Here is an 18496-nt window from a genome sequence, read left to right on the forward strand (position 1 = left end):
TTCCACTCATTTTTGCATTCACTAGTGGGTTCTTGTATGTGCCCTGACCAGGGATCGAACCCACAGCCTTGGTGTATCAGGAAGATGCTGTAACCAACTGAGCGTCCTGGCCAGGGCAATATATTAACAATTAAAAAAAAAACAACAACAAACAAACCTAAGACTTCTTGTGAGCCTTTGAGTTTACCATGTAAAGTCAAATCAATTAGAAAACATTTTCTGAGGGCCAGCTTTGTGCCTGCAACTTTACTAAGTGCCCTGGAAAATACAAAATATGAATACATTTTAGGTTTTAAGAGGTTCTCCTTCTGCTGAGGTATTTACAATCAGTGGTTCTGATTATAATACGGTCTCTTGAACAACTGAGCAATTGAAGGAGAGGAAACGTCAAACATTTGGAGGGTTTGTTACTTTTTTTGTAGATCCAGAAGCTAAATAAAGGCACAGAAGTATCCAAAGTTTGTAATCTAAAGCTGTAGGTAAAGAAGGATGTGACCAGTTAAAGTTACAATTATATACGTCCAAGATTACTAACATATAGATAATTGTGGGGTTTGCTTCTAAATGATCCTAAAATTACAATTTAACGTTCCCCATGAAATCTGTTATCAGCTCCTGTTTCATCTTAGTGTTCTGTGTGTGCAAAATCCAATAGAAGCTGTCTTAAGTGTTTTCCTCCTTATTAAACAGTTTTCTAAAATCCATAATTCAGTGAGACAGTAAGTAGTTGCATCTATTTCTATACAATTCAGCTCCGCAAAGCCGACTGTGAATTCAGCGGGGCATTCTTGTGCTAGCCAGTTTTTGTTATCAGCTGCACAACATGAAAGAGGATTGTGTTTCTCAGCTAATGGAAGAAACAGAGGAGAATATACACCCCAAGTATTTTAAAACAGTGATTTCAATGGCAGCCTTGAAATCTAAAGGTAAAGAACAGTGCAAGTTCTGGAATAGATACATCAATTATTTATTTGGGACAAAAGGATCTTGCTTTCCTTTTACACAAAATGAAATTACTCATTCTATTTATGTACCAAACCCAAACATCCAAATCTTAAAGAAAGTCCCTTTCCTCACCAAACTGTATTTGTCCATCTCCTCATCTCTCAAATTTTAAGTACAATGAGGACATAAGCTTGAACTTTAATTTCAGCATTTATTTCTAAAATATGCTATTAGAAAGCTATCAAGAGAAATCTTAGGATAAAAAGAGACTTTCTATTTCAGAAGGGTCTGCCAGTTGCAGTATCTTCAATACGTCTCCTCCAGAAGCATTTAGTCCAAATGTACGACTGTGGTCTGAAGCAGAGACGGAACAAATCACAAATGCAATGCTTTTATCCCGTGCTGTTTATGTTTTTTCTGACATTCTTTTAATGTTAGTCTGTAAATAAACTTTGCTAACATAGGGCAGTGAAAAACATCATACAGGTGATTTTATTTCAAGAATCATTTCCCCCTTACACTCTCAAAGCCCTTTCATTTGGCAATATGTGTACTATAGCAATTGGAAAAGCCCAAACAAACATAGCAAAATCTTCCCAGCAAAATCTCCCTTTTTCCCACTTTCATGCTTTGGAACATGTTGATGCAGATCAAATTCCATTAAAGTGAACAGAGATTTGAGTTGTGATGATCAGAACAGAATTTGACATATCTCTCTAATAAGCCAATCTGGTATCAATGGAATTATTCTCTTTTGACCCAACTGATAGGAAATTAGTTCCAAATGTTTTTTCAGCATATTGGGTGTTTTTCCCCTGGGCTAACTGCATTGTTCAGAAGTTTTCCTTTGCCTTCTAAAAATCTCATTTTCTAATTACATGGCATATTCAGATATCACCTACATGAGGACCACGAGAAATAACCTCAAGAAGCAGCATCCAGTTAAGCTCATTTTCTACATTTCTACTTGGTATTAGCTGAGAAACTGATGCTATGGAAGAAATGACCTGACTTTTTAATGACATCCACATCACTATTCACATTTACTTTAGGGGAAACTAAGGGATATAATGTTTCAGTGCTTTAAGGTCACAAATTTACTTTATTTTTAAAGTTAATCTTCACCCGAGGATACCTTTTCCAATGACTTTACAGAAAAAAGTGGGAGGGAGGGAGGGAGGGAGGGAGGGAGGGAGAGAGAGAGAGAGAGAGAGAGAGAGCGAGAGAGCGCTCAATGTGAGACACAGCAATTGGTTGCCTCCAGAATGCACCACGATGGGCAGCGAACCTGCAACTCAGTAGGTGTCTTTGACTGGGAATTGAACCTGTGACCCTTTGGAGTGCAGACTGATGCTCTAACCACTGAGCATACCAGCCAGGGCTCAAATTTAATTTCTGAGAGGTGGTTTGATAGAGTGGAGTTAGCTAGAACTGGGTTCAAATTTCAGTCCCAACACTAGATGTGTTACCTTGGGTGAATTAAACTCTCTGAGCCTTGGTTATTTCATCAGCAGAATGGGTCTGATGACACCTACATCACGAAGTTGCCATAAGATTAATTTTGGTTACATATGGCAGGTACCTAACTCTGTGGCTGACACAGGGTAAGTGATTAATAAATTCTAGTACCCCTTCTCTACCCCACATCTCCCTCTTCCCTTTTCTTGTCTTTCTTGGTTGAACAGGAACCCTAGATGTTTTCAAAAGTGTAGAATGAGATGCTGAGATTTGAAGGACTGTTAAAGGCATCCCTGTACCCAATAACTGCCTGTCATATTCTCTGAATTCCCTGATTTTAGAAATTAACTTTTGAGGGGAGAGTTAAGGCCTTAGTCCTCTGCTCAAATATGCAGGGATGTTAAAATGTTAGCTGATATTCGGAAAGGGAAACAGTCACGATATGTCCCAGATTACTCAGCACAGTTCCAGTTTTGTCCTTGTCTGATTATTAATAGCACCAATTTTCACCCTCAAAAGTGTCCTGATTTGGCTAATAAATTTTGCGATTACCCATGTTCCATGATGATAAGTCCTTCTCTTGTTCACTGCTATATTTGCAGTGTTTAGCCTAGAGCGTGGTACATGGTTGATGCTCAATATATATTTGTTGTACAAATGATACTGTATCTGCTTTATTAATATTGAATACCATATTTCTGATTTTAAAAGTGGGAACATTATGAAAAGAAAAATAATTAGAAAAATTTATAACATGATTGCTAATATCACAAGGTAGATTGCTTTATTACATAATTAATTGTTTCTTGGAAAAAGGAGGGCAGAATCTCAAGGATATTTGGGCAAGGAGGGGTTGGAGTATTAAGCATGTCCATCATAGTGTCGGCCATGCTCAGAGCCCCTTCTAAATGGGCAGGGTGAGGTTGCTGTTTTGTGCTATGGGACTCTGTCCTACTGGCTGGATCTGGCTGTATAAGGGGTGGGCTTTGATCCAAGAATAGGCAAACCAGACACTGACCATCCCATGACGTGGTGCAAAAGGATGAGCAGGGCTAATCATATCCCCTCTTTTGGAGCTGAACTAAAAACTAAAGTTAGCAGTGGGATCTGAAGCAGAAGGAATCTACAAAGAAAAGGTATGAATGAGGTAAGGTAGGGTCATGAAGGATCCTGGCAGGCTGAGATTATGAAGAAACAAAAGCTATGAGGGAGCAGAGTATTTAAGAGAGGAAAGCTACCCAGAATGGAAGGAAAGAAGAAAGCAGTTGGTTGGTATAAAGAGGAGAACTGGGTAGGGCACAGAGGACAGAGGCACCATCAGAGAGAGACAGTGAAGGCACTGAGAGCAGAAGCGACAAAGAGAAGCTGGTCCCCTAGCCTGTCCAGTTTCTCAGAAGTTTCTCTGGTCCAGGAGCCAGGTCACAGGTATCTTTATGATAATTCACTTTCTTAGGGTGGCCTGAGTGAGTCTCTGTTCTTGCCAATCCAAAGATTCTGTTTGTACTACTGGCCCACTACAACACTGCAGTGTATGCTGAATGTGTGGGGACCAAATAGAATCAGTGCTTTCAGTTAGATCCATGGTCGGCAAACTGCGGCTCGCGAGCCACATGCGACTCTTTGGCCCCTTGAGTGTGGCTCTTCCACAAAATACCATGGCCTGGGCGAGTCTATTTTGAAGAAGTGGCATTAGAAGAAGTTTAAGTTTTAAAAATTTGGTTCTCAAAAGAAATTTCCATCGTTGTGCTGTTGATATTTGGCTCTGTTGACTAATGAGTTTGCCGACCACTGAGTTAGATCATAAGGACCCAGGGCATCGCAGAACCCGACTGAAGGAATAACCTCTAGATTTCTTGGAAACTGAAAAACTCAGGTACTCTCCCCATTTTCCTTTCTCTCTGCAGCCACGCGATATCTCACCTTTGCTATTCTGCATATTTTTGTTCTCCACATCAGCTTCCTCCAAAGGCTCCCCAAGACACTTTTTTTTTTTTTGGTGGCTCGGCAAGGCAAATTTACTTCTGCACAAAAGGGTGCAGTTGCCGGCTGAAAATCATGGGCAAAGCACACCCAACGTGAAGTCCTTTCAGGTTTTGTTCTCTGACTGCAGTCTGCCCTGCCCCTCACTCTGACTCTGACTTGATTGGTTAGAGCTCAGAGCTCAGATTCACATTATTGCATGATTGGCTAATTCAGAGGAAGTAAGGCAGAGCTCAAGATGGTGGCCCCCTGAGAGTCTGAAGGTCATATCAAAATGACAGAACCTAAGATGTCCACGAGCTCCTTTCTTTGACAGAAAAGATCACTGGGTTCACTCTCACAACCCCCCTTTTTATTTGACTCTTTTCTCCAAATTCAGCTAGCAGTCTTTGACTTTCATGTTAACCATTCCCCCAAGACCCTTGCTTGCATGTGATATTGTTGTGACATTGACTCTGGTCCCAATTCTGTAAGACTATAGAGATCTAATGCCTAGTACTATATGACTAGCTGCAATCAGTGTATTTTTTTTTATAGGAGAGAGAGAGAGAGAGAGAGAGAGAGAGAGAGAGAGAGAGAGAATGTCAGATGGTTGCTGATCAGCTGATGGATTGGCTGTGTTTGAGTCTGATGTTCCTCTCATCCAATGAGTTGTGGCAAAGGAGTAGGAAGCTGGATGAGCCTGCTCCATCAGTTGGGGCTATAGGTGTTAATTTTCTGATTAAACAGAAAAAAAAGGGCACATTGAGCAACATACATACTACATCTTAGTTCTGCCCTGCCATTTAACCCTGAACTTTGCTCAGCAAATTTCAGACCCTCACTCTGTGATGACTCCTGGTTCCTAGGGAGACGTCCTCATTTCTCTCTTTGCTTTGGCACACCTTCTTCCAGATTCTTTTCCTAACTACTCCTGGAGCTGTCCACAATCCTGGTTCTGACAGTTTGTCTTCTTCCTAGTTTTGTCTCTGGGGTCAGCCCTTGAACCCACACGTCTGGTAACCAATCTTTACCTTTTTTATTTTTCAGAACTGACAGTGCTGTAAATGCCCACTCTGTAAGTGCGGAGGGAAGTACTCCACGTAGGCTGGAATAAAGAAATAGCTGAAAAAATTACACAATCTTGAGTACTGACAGATTCAGCACGACTTGCCTGAGGGCGCCAATCGTGTAAATTCTTCCCGCAGCAATGTGACAATCTCTTAGCAACTCTGAGCTCCTCTGGTTTCAGTTTAACAGCAACAGGGCAGCAGACCACAGGGGAACTCATTTCATCCCGTAGAGTGTGTGCAGCAGGGCCATCTCAGCTTTAGCTGTCTGTCTGAATCAGCATATCCTGATGAAGGGCGATTTGGCCTTCTTTCCAAGATGTCTCGGTGGGAGTGACAGGAGAGATGTGAGGACATGTAGCCTTTGGGAATTATCCACATGACCAGCTGAGGCTCTGGGCTACACTCTGTCCACAGAGGCCCATGTCATTTGTTGCAACTGCTCCTTCTGGGTCCAGCATCTTGTATATTCCTTCCCAGGGAGAGAAAACTTCATGTTTGTCACCTCTGTGATGCCTTTGCATTTGCATTCTACACCAGTTTCATCTGACACCACAGATTCTGTGGCTGTCGCCCTCTCAAGACTGTGTGTCCAGAACAGATTATATCTGACAAGTTGAAAGCTCCATGAAGCCATCTCCATGAAGGAGGAAAAAAAAAATCAGACCCCAAATTGAAGTTTTATCTTTCTCTTAGCGGATGATGAAGATTCTTTTTATTTAGAGAACAAAAGGAGAGCACTGGAGTTGGAAGAGAGAGAAAGATGTGGGGTATGTGTATGCATGTATTTTTTCCCCATGGCTCTGTCCCAAGAGGCTCCACACTTGGTCTTTAGAACAAATTGTTGACTTGCATACTTTCCCATCCCTCAAGTTGTATTAGGAGATAATTAGCAACAACAGGAATTCTATAATTTTTTTTTTTCCAGCCAGATCTTCTCAGTGGATGGACCACTGCATGAGAGTAAGGCAGGCACTTTCTGAAGCTATATAACTCTTTCAGGCAACAGAGGGACCATTTAGTAAATTAGTCCTTGGAATGGTACCCATAGCAATGGTTGGCTAGGGTGAAATTTACCAAAATCGCTCCCTGGTCACCTGAAAGAGCCAATGAGTGCTTAAAGGATTCTTAGAGAGTTTCCTAAGTGAAGAACAAATATGGCTCCCCAAATATCAATTCTGTAGTATGTGTTGTGTATGGGTAAGAGACAGGCAGGGTTCTTGGTCACACAGAAGGGCATCTGATCCTGGAGCATTGCAGCAGCAAGGATGATCCTGATGATGGGGCTCTAAGAAGCATTTCCTCCTACAAAGCCCAGTGAAGAATAATTGGAATAATCTTGGCAGGCAGCCAAATGGAGGTCTGGTCAGTAAAAGCTGACCTGGAATCTTGGGGTGAGGTAGACACTAATATAAGAATCATCTTTTTTGTTTTCTTAAAAAATAGCATGTTTTGATTGATCTTAGAAAGAGGAAGGAAGAGGAAGAGAGAGAGAAACATCAATGATCAGAGAGAATCATTGGTTGGCTGCGTCCTGCACGTCCCCTACTGGAAATTGAGCCCAAAACCTGGGAATGTGCACTGACCAGGAATCAAACTGTGACCTCCTGGTGCATGGGTCAATGCTCAACCACTGAGCCACACCATCTGGGCTAACAATCATCTTTTTAATTTTAATTCTTTATTGTTTAAAGTATTACATATGTCTCCTTTCCCCCCATTGACCTCTCCCCAGCTGCTCTCACCCCCCAGCAATGCTCTCCCCATCCCATTGGTTATGCTTATATGCATGCATACAAATCCTTTGGTTGATCTCTTATCCCCTCTCCCACACTCCTCTGACTTCCCTCTGAGGTTTGATAGTCTGTTCCATGCTTCTATGCCTCTGGATCTATTTTGTTCATCAGTTTATGTTGTTCATTATATTCCACATATGAGTGAGATCATGTGATATTTATCTTTCTCATACTGGCTTATTTTGCTTAGCATAATGCTCTCCAGGTCCATCCATGCTGTTGTGAATGGTTAAGAGTTCTTTCTTTTTTACAGCAGCGTAGTATTCCATTGTGTAGATGTACCACAGTTTTTTAATCCACTCATCTGCTGATGGGCACTTAGGCTGTTTCCAAATCTTAGCTATTGTAAATTGTGCTGCTATGAACATAGGGGTGCATATATCCTTTCTGATTGGTGTTTCTGATTTCCTGGGATATACTCCTAGAAGTGGGATTACTGGGTCAAATGGGAGTTCCATTTTAAATTTTTTGAGGAAACTCCATACTGTTTTCCACAGTGGCTGCACCAGTCTTCATTCCCACCGGCAGTGCATGAGGGTTCCCTTTTCTCCGCATCCTCACCAGCATTTATTGTTTGTTGATAATAGCCATTCTGACAGATATGAGATGGTACCTCATTGTCGTTTTGATTTTCATCTCTCATATGATTAGTGACTTTGAGCATGTTTTCACATGTCTCTTGGCCTTCTGTATGTCCACTTTGGAAAAGTGTCTATTTAGGTCTTTTGCCCATTTTTTAAATTGGATTGCTTATCTTCCTTTTGTTAAGATGTATGAGTTCCCTATAAATTTTGGAGATTAAACCCTTATCGGGTGTAACATTGGTAAATATGTTCTTCCATGCAGTGGGTTCTCTTGTTGTTTTGTTGATGGTTTCTTTTGCTGTGTAGAAGCTTTTTATTTTGATGTAGTCCATTTGTTTATTTCCTCCTTAGTTTCCATTGCCCTAGGAGCTGTATCAGTAAAGATATTGCTATAACATATGTCTGATATTTTGCTGCCTGTGGATAATAAGAATCATCTTTTTATAAACCACTATTTGGAGAACTCAGGGAAGGATTTGAATTCCTAGGCTTGTATAAAGATAACTAGGAAGTCATTAGCAAGCTATGATAGTCATCTTTTTCATATCCTATGTTTATTGCAAAAATTATCTGTCTGGACAAGAGACTTCTAGATGGCTATTACATATCTACTATCTCTCCCCCTTTTTGTATAGAACTCTGATTTTATTAAAGCAGCATCATGCTTAGCTAAAATATGCTAGATTTCCTAGCCTGCCTGGGAAGCTGGGAGGGGTATATGACTAAATTTTAGTTAGTGAGAGGTAAAGAGAAGTTATTGGATGGATATTCTGGTAAAGCTCCTTTAAAAGGGTTAATGGCTTATCTACTATGTTCCTTGTCTTTTCCTTTCTTCCTCCCTGGAATGAGGAAATGATGGCTGGAGTTCTCATAGCCACTTTGTGAATATGAGGCAGTGTTGAGTAAGGAAGCCACAGTCAGAGAAGATAGAAGATAGAGAGGAAAGATAGAAGGTCTATGATTAGAAGGTCTATGATTAGGTCATATCACACCTAATTTAATTTAGCCCCTCTTTTCATGTTTCTGTTAACAGTTGAGCACATTTTCTAACTGACATACAAGACTGGAATTCCACATCTTCTACTCTTAAATAGAAGTTATTCTGTTCACACAACAGGAACATCAATAGGGAATAAGCTTCTAAAACTCAGCCAGCCCATCCATATGGATGGGCACCATATGGCCTTTCCTTGCTGCCAAGGCCAGTCTAGCTGACAGACAGGGAAGAATGGCAAGTGCAAAGTCAATAATGACATTCTAGAATGCATGAAATGGACATAACCTGAATAACCTTGAGATCCCGTAGAGGTATCGATTCTAAAGTGTTAAAATGAAAAATACTTGCTAGTGCATATCAACTACATATAATTTTTTATTTTTCAATTACTGTTGACATACAATATTATATTAGTGTCAGGTGACCAACAATATTCTGTGAAGTCTATATAGCAAATCTCTCAACTTCAAGTCATTATATTGGTCAGTTACCTTAATTATTATCTGTATTTTCATCAAATTCATTGTGTAGTAGATCCCTGTGGTTAAATTATGTCTATTTTTATTCTTAATATATGTTGGTTTTACAGGTACATTCTCAGAGATGCACGAGAGCTGAGTACATTCTCTCTCCATTTCCTATCTCGCAACATACTACCTCTTCCCCTGCCCCAAAGTGTACTCCTTGTTGTTTGCTTTTATTTGCTGTTTCCAGAAGCCTCCACAGTACATAGCAATGGCCTCCATTTATTGGCTACACAATAGGCACTGCACTCTTTAGTTAGTTAGTGTTACCCTCACTTCACAGATGAGGAAATTGGGGCTCAGAGAACTTCGAAAAGTTACCAAAGATTATAAGGTACTGATAAACAATAGTGCTGGGATTCAAATCTAGGTCTGTGTAATCAAGAAGCATAATCTTAATGACTCTATTCATTCAACAAATATTTACACAGCACTATGTGCTGGTGTTATTTCAGGACTTGGGGATAAAACACGTGAGGAAAATTGCAAAAATTCTGTCCCGCCTGAAGATTTTTTCTTTTCTTTTAAAAATTCTAGTGGAGAATTAAAACAATAAACATGATGAGTAAGTAAAAGTATGCAGGTGGGAGCATGGTGGACATGGTTGAGAAACAATGAGGAGGTTGGAGTGGAGTGAGGGGGGATAGTAATTGGAAACGAGGTCTGAGAGGGATTGGAAAGCCAGATCATATAGGGCCTTATAGACCATTGTGAAGATTTCAGTTTTTCACTATGAGGGAAATAGGGGGCCATCTGAGCTGAGAAATGATGTGATCTGACATGTTTCATAGGATCACTGCAGCTGCTGTGTTGAGAATAGATAGGAGAGAGGTACAGATTCAGGGAATCCAGTTAGGAGGTTTCTGCACTATGTTCTGCATCAGAGCTGACTACAGAATACTGTAAGAAGAGGGACTTCTTCCCTTCTCATCTTGCTAATTCTTTTAGGTCAAAGAGGGTAATAAGTAACAGGAAGGTGAAGTTGGTAGCAGATAATGGCCTCATCATAGCAAGTGAGCTGTGGGTAGGTGGGACTTTCAGCTGTCTCCTCTATCCCTTTTTCCCCTCCTGGGGAATGTGCAGGCAGAGATAGGCACTGTTGGGATGGACATCTTCAGAAGTCTATGGAAACTTTCCTGGGACCGAAGTTCTCATCATTTATTTATTTTTCATTAAATTAAACAAATATTTGTGCAGCCATTGTGTGGCTTAAATGAGTGGGGAAAACAGATAACAATCATTAAGCACCACAAATATGCAAATTATATAACGTGTTAGATTGTGACAAGAGTTATAGAAAAATGTAGGATAAAATGAGTTGGGATTTCCAGGGGTTGGGTCGGGGGCAGGTTTTCATATTAGTGGGGTGGTCAGAAATAGGTCTTATTGAGAAGGTATTTTGCTTTAGTGGCTAAAAACCTTGATAATTTCATAACCTCATTAACCAGATACATCATACTGTCACTTTTCCTTTTATACCCTACCTCCCACTGGTAAAGAAGATAAGTCAGTTGACATAATTTCCTTCTCTCCAAATGAGCTCAGAGGGCTGCTAATACTCAGCTCTTATGTTCTTCACTATCAGCCACTCAATCCTATTGACTGACTCCTTTGACCTTTGAAGGGAAATCAAGATTGGCTCCTTCTTACAAAATGTGAGCAATCCCAGTTCCAGCCAGATTGTTCTGGGAAAACCACCGCTTCTTGTCATTTATATATATTGTTTCATTAAAGGGACTTCTGAGATTGGGTCCTCATTGGCTGGGTCTCTACAATAGGATGGTAAAATATGATATGGGTAATGAAAACATTCACTGATTAATCTGTCCTCTCTGTTCATAAATTTCCCTTCTGTTTATAAATTCCTGATAATGGAGCAATTGATCACATTGTCAAACAGTTCTTTAAATTTGGTCTTAAGATGATGGAGAATAAGGAAATCTGCAATGTTATGGTTGAATCAGCTCCGTAATGGTCATTATTATCTAATTAATCATTTTCTGTCTAAGTGGAGTGATTTATTACTTTTGAACAGATGTTGTGACTAAAGCATTAACTCTAGATAATATTTACAATAATAACTTAATGCAAACATTATCTGGAAGAATCTAATTTAGAACTTTTCGAAGTATATTCCATTGAACAACAGTCCCATTTGATGTCTACAAAAATAAAAAATTAAAAAAAAGGTTTACTGGTCAAGTAAGTTTGGGAAGTGCTGCCTGCTACAGTTCTCTCTCAAAGGTTCTTGGCATATATTGATCTTTTAATAGCTTTGAGAAATTGTCATGAAATTTGTTTTGTTTTGTTTAACCTAGTGTTTCTCAAACAATTATAGGATCTATTTGTCACATAACCATCAATTAAATCCTACCAATTTACAAGATGTACTCTGAGAAAAGCTAATGTGGCTGATATTAAATTTCTTAGGAGAATGAACAGAATTGCTTATTAATGGGATTCAAACAATGTTTATTCAGTGAATGACTTGAGGGTGAGCTACCCATTTGAACTTCTTTTAATTCCTGATCTTGATTGTGATTACAGTGCTAAAAGTTTCTATATAATCTCTGAATATGAACATTGGGAAGCCTCTTGGGCTCATGTAGGTTTAATTTTTGGTTTGGTGTGTAGTAATAAAATAACAGGGTCTGAGTGGTCACCAAATTTACAAAGCTATTTATGGCAAAACATTATTGACATTTGAACAAACCAGGGATATGGCTTCGTGGGGCTTCTAATTTGTGACCTTCCTCTAATAATCACGTCAAGGAACTGCCGTGATAAAATTTACTTCCTCAGATAAAAACAAAAAAGATCAGTCTCAAATACTTACAACTTGTTTTAGAATTTGGGGTTTCTTAATATTGTCCACAACACAAACATTTTTTGACTTAAAATGAATACTCTTAGCTCTCTAAACCCCCTCAAGATTTCTGAAGTATAAAGGATAAGGGTGCCTGAGGTGGCAATTGATTGTGGCACTGTTAAATTGTCAAAATTAGTTAAAACTTCACTTTTTTAGCTTCTGCTTCTTAAGCATATTCTCCATCCCTTATAAAAATAGGAAATTGAAATGTAAGCTTCTCTCGCTGAAATGCCCTTAGAAGACTTATCTGGAAAATTTCTCTTCATAATGAGCATGTCCTTTAAAGTTCTCTGTTACTGTGAATATTCTATTTCCCTTCATTCCTAGTTGAATAGGAAGTTCAGAGGAGAGTTTAATTTTTGTAATCTTGAGACAAATTTGTTTTTCAGATGGTAAGTATAATTTATCTGAAAATTTTTTTCTTAAATGAAAGACTTTCTTTCATGAAGAAACAAGACAATGTTTGCCTTGGACACAATATATTAAAGTGATTTTCCTCTCATTTCTATGAAAATATTGGCATGGTCATACCATAGACCTTAATTTTACTCCTTGTGGTGTCTCATCCTGTGGAAGGATTATATGCATTCTTTCCCACTGAGGTCAGGCTTGGTCATGTGACTTGCTCTGGTCAATGAAATAAGAGCTGAGATGATGTGTGGTGCTTCCAACACTTACGGAACCACCATGGTTTGCCTTATCTTTTTTTTCTCTCTGCTATGGGATCAGTGTTGTCTGAGATAGAGGCTGTTCTGTCATTCTAGGTCCTAGAGGGAGTGGACGTGGAGAGGATCCACGGCCAGCCAGTAATGGATATATAGCACAAGGAAGAAATAAACCCTGGTTTTCATTAAATTTTTGGAGTTGTTACTGATCATAACCTATTATATTTTGACTAATACAAACTACTTTTTCATGGGATCCTTTTCACTTTTCTTTTTAAAATACTTGATATAAGAGCAGAGAATTCAGCCAAACCATCATCTATCACTTAGTCAGTATTAAGCAAATAGAAAAAAATTGTCAGTAAGTTGATGATACTAAGCTAAATTTCAACATCAACAATGTAGAATATTTAAGCACTGTAGTAGAGTTAATAACTGCTATTTAGTTTTAAGTAATGAAGCAAATAAAAACATAGACCTCCCTGCAATGCTACTGTTCAATGGACCAATTACAATGATTCTTAAATGTGAGCATATTTAATCTAAACATTTTCTATTCAGACCTTAATAGCTGTCTCTGGGAGTTGCAATTTAGTCTCTCAAAACACCAAATAAAAGAGCAACATTAAGTTCTTAGCAACTTGTGTTCAAGTAAAAATGATTCTTTGAGGCAATAGTGGCTAGTTAGTGTAGTAAATCCCAAGAATATTATTTTACAGATGCACATTCCCTCCCCTTCCCCGGCCCACCAGGTGAGAGTAGACTCTGCAGGTTACCTTCCAAGTCAATTCCTTAATGAAAGGGCGGTGTGCTGATCCTGATAATTATTTAATTCATGAATTATAATTAACAATAATTATTTAAGAATTTTTCTTCCCCAGGTGTGGTGAAAGGGGTACTTTAGAAAAAAACATTAGGTGAATATAAAAAATGCTATTCTTGAAGGTTTTAGGACTTCAATTCTTAGGAGAAATATATATTTTATTTTTAATTTGTAAAGTGTTTATTGTGAATTACAACACAGTTGACCTAATTACATGTGAGGTGATAGATTGCTTAAGAGTAATGAAAATAAATTAATTAAAACTTTTAAATCTCCCAAGTTAGTTTGATATGACTCTGACCTTTAGCCTCAGATAAAACCAAGAAAAGGACATTTAAATGGAAAACTAAAGAATATTTTTATTTACTCGGACTGAAAGAGCTTTGATTATAGTCTTTTCCTGACTAGTACCTGCAAACCTTAGGGACTCCATAGCTATAACCAATTAAGAGGAGAATGCTGCTGTTCTGGTGATAGTGACTAGAGAGTATAAAACAATACTAGGTCCAGAAGTGTTGTGCTGCCCCATAGGAGTTTATGGTGTTCTTATGGGTTGAATGTCAGGGAGATTAAAAATAAAGACATCTGGAACCTCCATATTGATGGTTTAATAATCAGCATCAGAAGAAACCAGGTAGCCCGGCTTGAGTTTAGGAGAGAGGAGAAACAGAATCTGGTGCTATATCTGCCTACGTTTTTGAAAGTAAGGGATTCTTCCTAAGGATGTATGAAGGGAAACCTCATTGCTAACATGATCAAAGAGCATGCAAGGGCGACTGAGGACTAGTGATGTGTAATACTCAACCCCTTGAGGGCCAGTGTCAGGAATATGGAGATGAGAGAAATGTTATTTATTTTTTTAATTTTTATTTTTCAATGACAATTGACAGTCAATATTATATTAGTTTCAGGTGTGTAGCATAGTAGTTAGACAGTCATATAACTTATGAAGTGATCTCCCTAAATATAGTATCCACCTGGCACCATATACGTGGTTATTAAATTATTATTGTCTATATTTTCTATGCTGTACTTCACATTCCTGTGATTGTTTCCTAAGTGTCAATTTGTACTTCTTAACCTCTTCATCTTTTAAATCCAGTCCCTTATCCCCTATCCCATCTGGCAACCATCAATTGGTTCTCTGTATCTATGAATCTGTTTCTGTTTTGTTTGTTCATTTATTTTGTTTTTAGGATATAAAAAGGATTTATTATTAGAGCAGGGATGGGGAGTGGGGACAGTATATCACTGTGGTTATATGTATGTGCAAAGTCTTTGGAGGTTGCCTGCTTGGTTTCCAGGTCTGTTCTGTCTTTCCTAGAGCTGGGTGATAATGACAAGTTGCCTAATGTCTCTACGCATTATTTTCCTCATCTGTAAAATGGGGAAATTTGAGTTGGTATAGGAAGCAGAGACCAGAGTGTTGTGCTGCCCCATAGGAGTTTATGGTGTTCTTATTGAAAATTGTTGCTGAAAATTGGATTTTAAATAAGAGGTTCTTGGGCATGATTCCCTCATATATAATTGAAATCCCTTCTATGCTTATGTGCATTTCCCCCTGGGGGAACAGAAGCCATAGCTTCCTTTACATTTTCAAAATTATTCAAAATCCCCTAAAGGTAAATAACTGTTACCCTAAAATTTCTGCAAGGGAATAGGGTAGTCCTGATTTGTGTGCAAAACACAGTGGAATTGAATATGTGATTCTCATTTTAACAAGGTGTGTATTGGAGCACATTGAGACATTGGAGCAACTATCAGAAAAGGTTATAGGGCAGAGGTGTGTTCCCATGGTGATCAGAGATTTCCCCATAAGGTTCAGAAACACACCCCCATAAGGAATTCTACTTGGTACCATATGTGCATTAACCTTTAGGAACTTCCTAATTTGATTAAAGCTGTGATCCCCCTAGTGCTATGGGTATTTAGGAGCTAAACCAAATAGAGAACTATTGGCTTTTAACTTCTACTTTGATTTTGCTGGTATTACATGTCCATGGTCAAGATTTTTAATTATCAACTCCTATGTGTCCTCGATTGGAGAATCTGATTCTCAATGACCTCTTAGCTCTGTTGTATCACAAAACCTTGTGGTTTAATTCACAAGTGAGATGGTTATTTAGGTTAATCATGGTCTTTTAGAATTTGCTATTTGTGTTTTCTTTCTTCTTTGAGAAACTAACTCAAAATGAGCAAGGGACATCCTGTAGGAAATGTCAACATTTTCCATTCAAACGTTAAATGTCAGCTGAGATTTAGAGCTTACTTAGAAAAAGGTGACCAACTCCACTGGACTCCTTGGCTGGATCAGCAGAATCTTAACACAATGTAAACATATGTTCAAAGTGGCAGAAACAGTGGTCAAGGTAGTTTCATATTAGTTTCCTTTGCCAGGTATGTTGTTTTCTGGTTCCTGGCAGAGACTCTATACAAATGGGGCCCTCATAGTCCTCTGGCCAATGCATGCCTATCTCTGCCTCTGTTTTCCCTTATACTATACTAGAGGCCCAGTGCATGAAATTTGTGCACAGGTAGGGTCCCTACTGGCTGCTGGCTGCCAGCCAGGGCCTCTGTTCCCCTGGATGCCTGCCCGTTACCAAAGCCTGCCATGTTCCACGCTGCCCCCTGGTGTTCAGTGCACGTGTAACTCCTGGTGGGTCGAACTCCCACCAGTAGAGACAATTTGCATATTAGCCTTTTATTATATAGGATTGTTTTACTTCCTGGGATGGATCTCCAGTTTATCTCCAGAATCTACCCATTTTGAAGTCTCTGCTTACACAGGCTACACAGATTAATCCAGTCTCGAATGAGTTTCTCTTTTCATCATTTGTATAATACTTCATTTGCTTCATCATGTCTTCCTCTTGAATTATAAGCAACTCAAGGATGGCACAGGGGCAGAGAGACTGGCTAACTGTTCATCAAATCCAATTACTTCCATGTGGGCAAGTAGCTAGACTATATTCTCAGCTTGCATTGCCTTGGAGTTAGTTGTGGACTGAGTTCTAGGCAAAGGAACACTGACAGCAGTGATAAATACTACTTCCAGGTCCAACTTATTAAAACAGTTGGCATGGTCTTTCACACTCTGTGCGTATGCTGGCTGAATGTAGAGGATTATAAGATTCTAGGAGAAGTTGGGTCTGTGATATGAAAGAAGCCTAGGTCTCTGAAGTATAGGAAAGTATTCCATCAAACAGAAATAACCACATTATACTGTTGGATGGTAAGCCACCAACTTAGCAACTTATCATATATTAAGCCACTGGGATGTTGTGGCTTATCTGTTGCAGCAGTTAATATTACACCAACAAATACAGGAATAAATCATATTACAGTTCCTTGTTTCCTTCACAGTAACTAGAATAATGTGGAGAGAAGTTCAATCAATGCTGGCTACCTAATAAAAAATGATAATTTACTGATCACCAGTTTCCACAGCAAGGAGAGGAAGGGTGCTCTCTCTGTTACCTAAGAATAGAAAATAGGAAAAAGAAGGGAGATATTAGCAGTGGATAAAGCACATAGATTTGGTCTTCTCCCTTAATCAATGGGATCAAATAAACAAACAGTATTGCTATTGATTATTATAGTAAGTAAATATCAGGAAAGGTATTGGTATTGATTATTACATTAGATAAATGTGCAGAGTGGTGGCTTTATTGATTTTTATATTTAACAAATATGGGGATGGACAAAACTCATATTCCAGCCAACCTATCTTAAAATGAATTAAGGGTTTGAGCACAATTCTGGGACAAGGAGTTATTTTATGATGGATGTTTTAGAAAATCTGAGAACTTTCCTCATCAAACTTTCATGAAAAATAAAAGCAATTAAAGACAGGGATGCATCTGACTATAAACCAGACAGAGATGGCAGCATTGTTATCAGCAATAAAGACCCATGGGATCTATCAAATACCAAATGTTAAACAGAGCCCCTTTAAGGTGTGGGACCAATTAAATAAAACTGAGATATGAGATGCAATTGAAAAGGGCAGGAAAATTCTAATTATGTGCAAAATGTAAGCAAGGTTATCTATAATTGGAGGTTATCCATAATTTGGTACTTCTGAGGTTGAGAAACGATAGCTAGAGGGGGAAGTAATCCCTCCTCTGCACATGCTGTGGGTAAAGGAGAAAAAAACCCAAAAGCTATTATTTAGTTTTTAACTGTGGGACAGGATGACATAGTTGTTATTTAAGCTTGTCTTTTGGAAAAAAAATCAAGGAACAGTAAAATGGTAGATTTTTAACCCATATATTCTTCAATGTTAGTTTAAAAGAACCTAGATAAAAGTGAGGAAAAGATAGGGAAAAGGGGAGTCGTATTAGTGGGAAGGTAATTCCCCCTGGTGGGAAGGATGAAGAAAGGGATAGAGAAGAGGTCATGGGGAGGTGGAATTCCCATGTACTAGTACAGATTGAAAAGATTCTGAGGAATGTGTCTTGCAGGGAAGGAGACACAAAAGACACAGTTCACATACTCAACATTGGCAAGAGTTGAAGACACTGCTGAAACTTAAATATCTATAACTACTATGGCATGTATTACATGTATTTATGTGGGGAGTAGATTTATTTCTTCCGTAAGGCTGAGATCTTTAACTCAGAGTTAATATTCATTAGTCTTGGGTCCTATTATAGACATTTGTGGTTTTTGCCTGCCCAGCTTTCATTCACTGTTTTCTAGGACCTATATTTTGGAGAATCATCCCCTCCCCTGCCCACCTCTGTTTCAGTCCACTTGGTTCAGGTCAGTTGATTGGATTCCTGAGTAGGAAGTGACCCAGAGTAG

The sequence above is a fragment of the Cnephaeus nilssonii genome (assembly GCF_951640355.1).
Source record: "Cnephaeus nilssonii genome assembly, chromosome: 6".
NCBI classification, from domain to species: Eukaryota; Metazoa; Chordata; class Mammalia; order Chiroptera; family Vespertilionidae; genus Cnephaeus; species Cnephaeus nilssonii.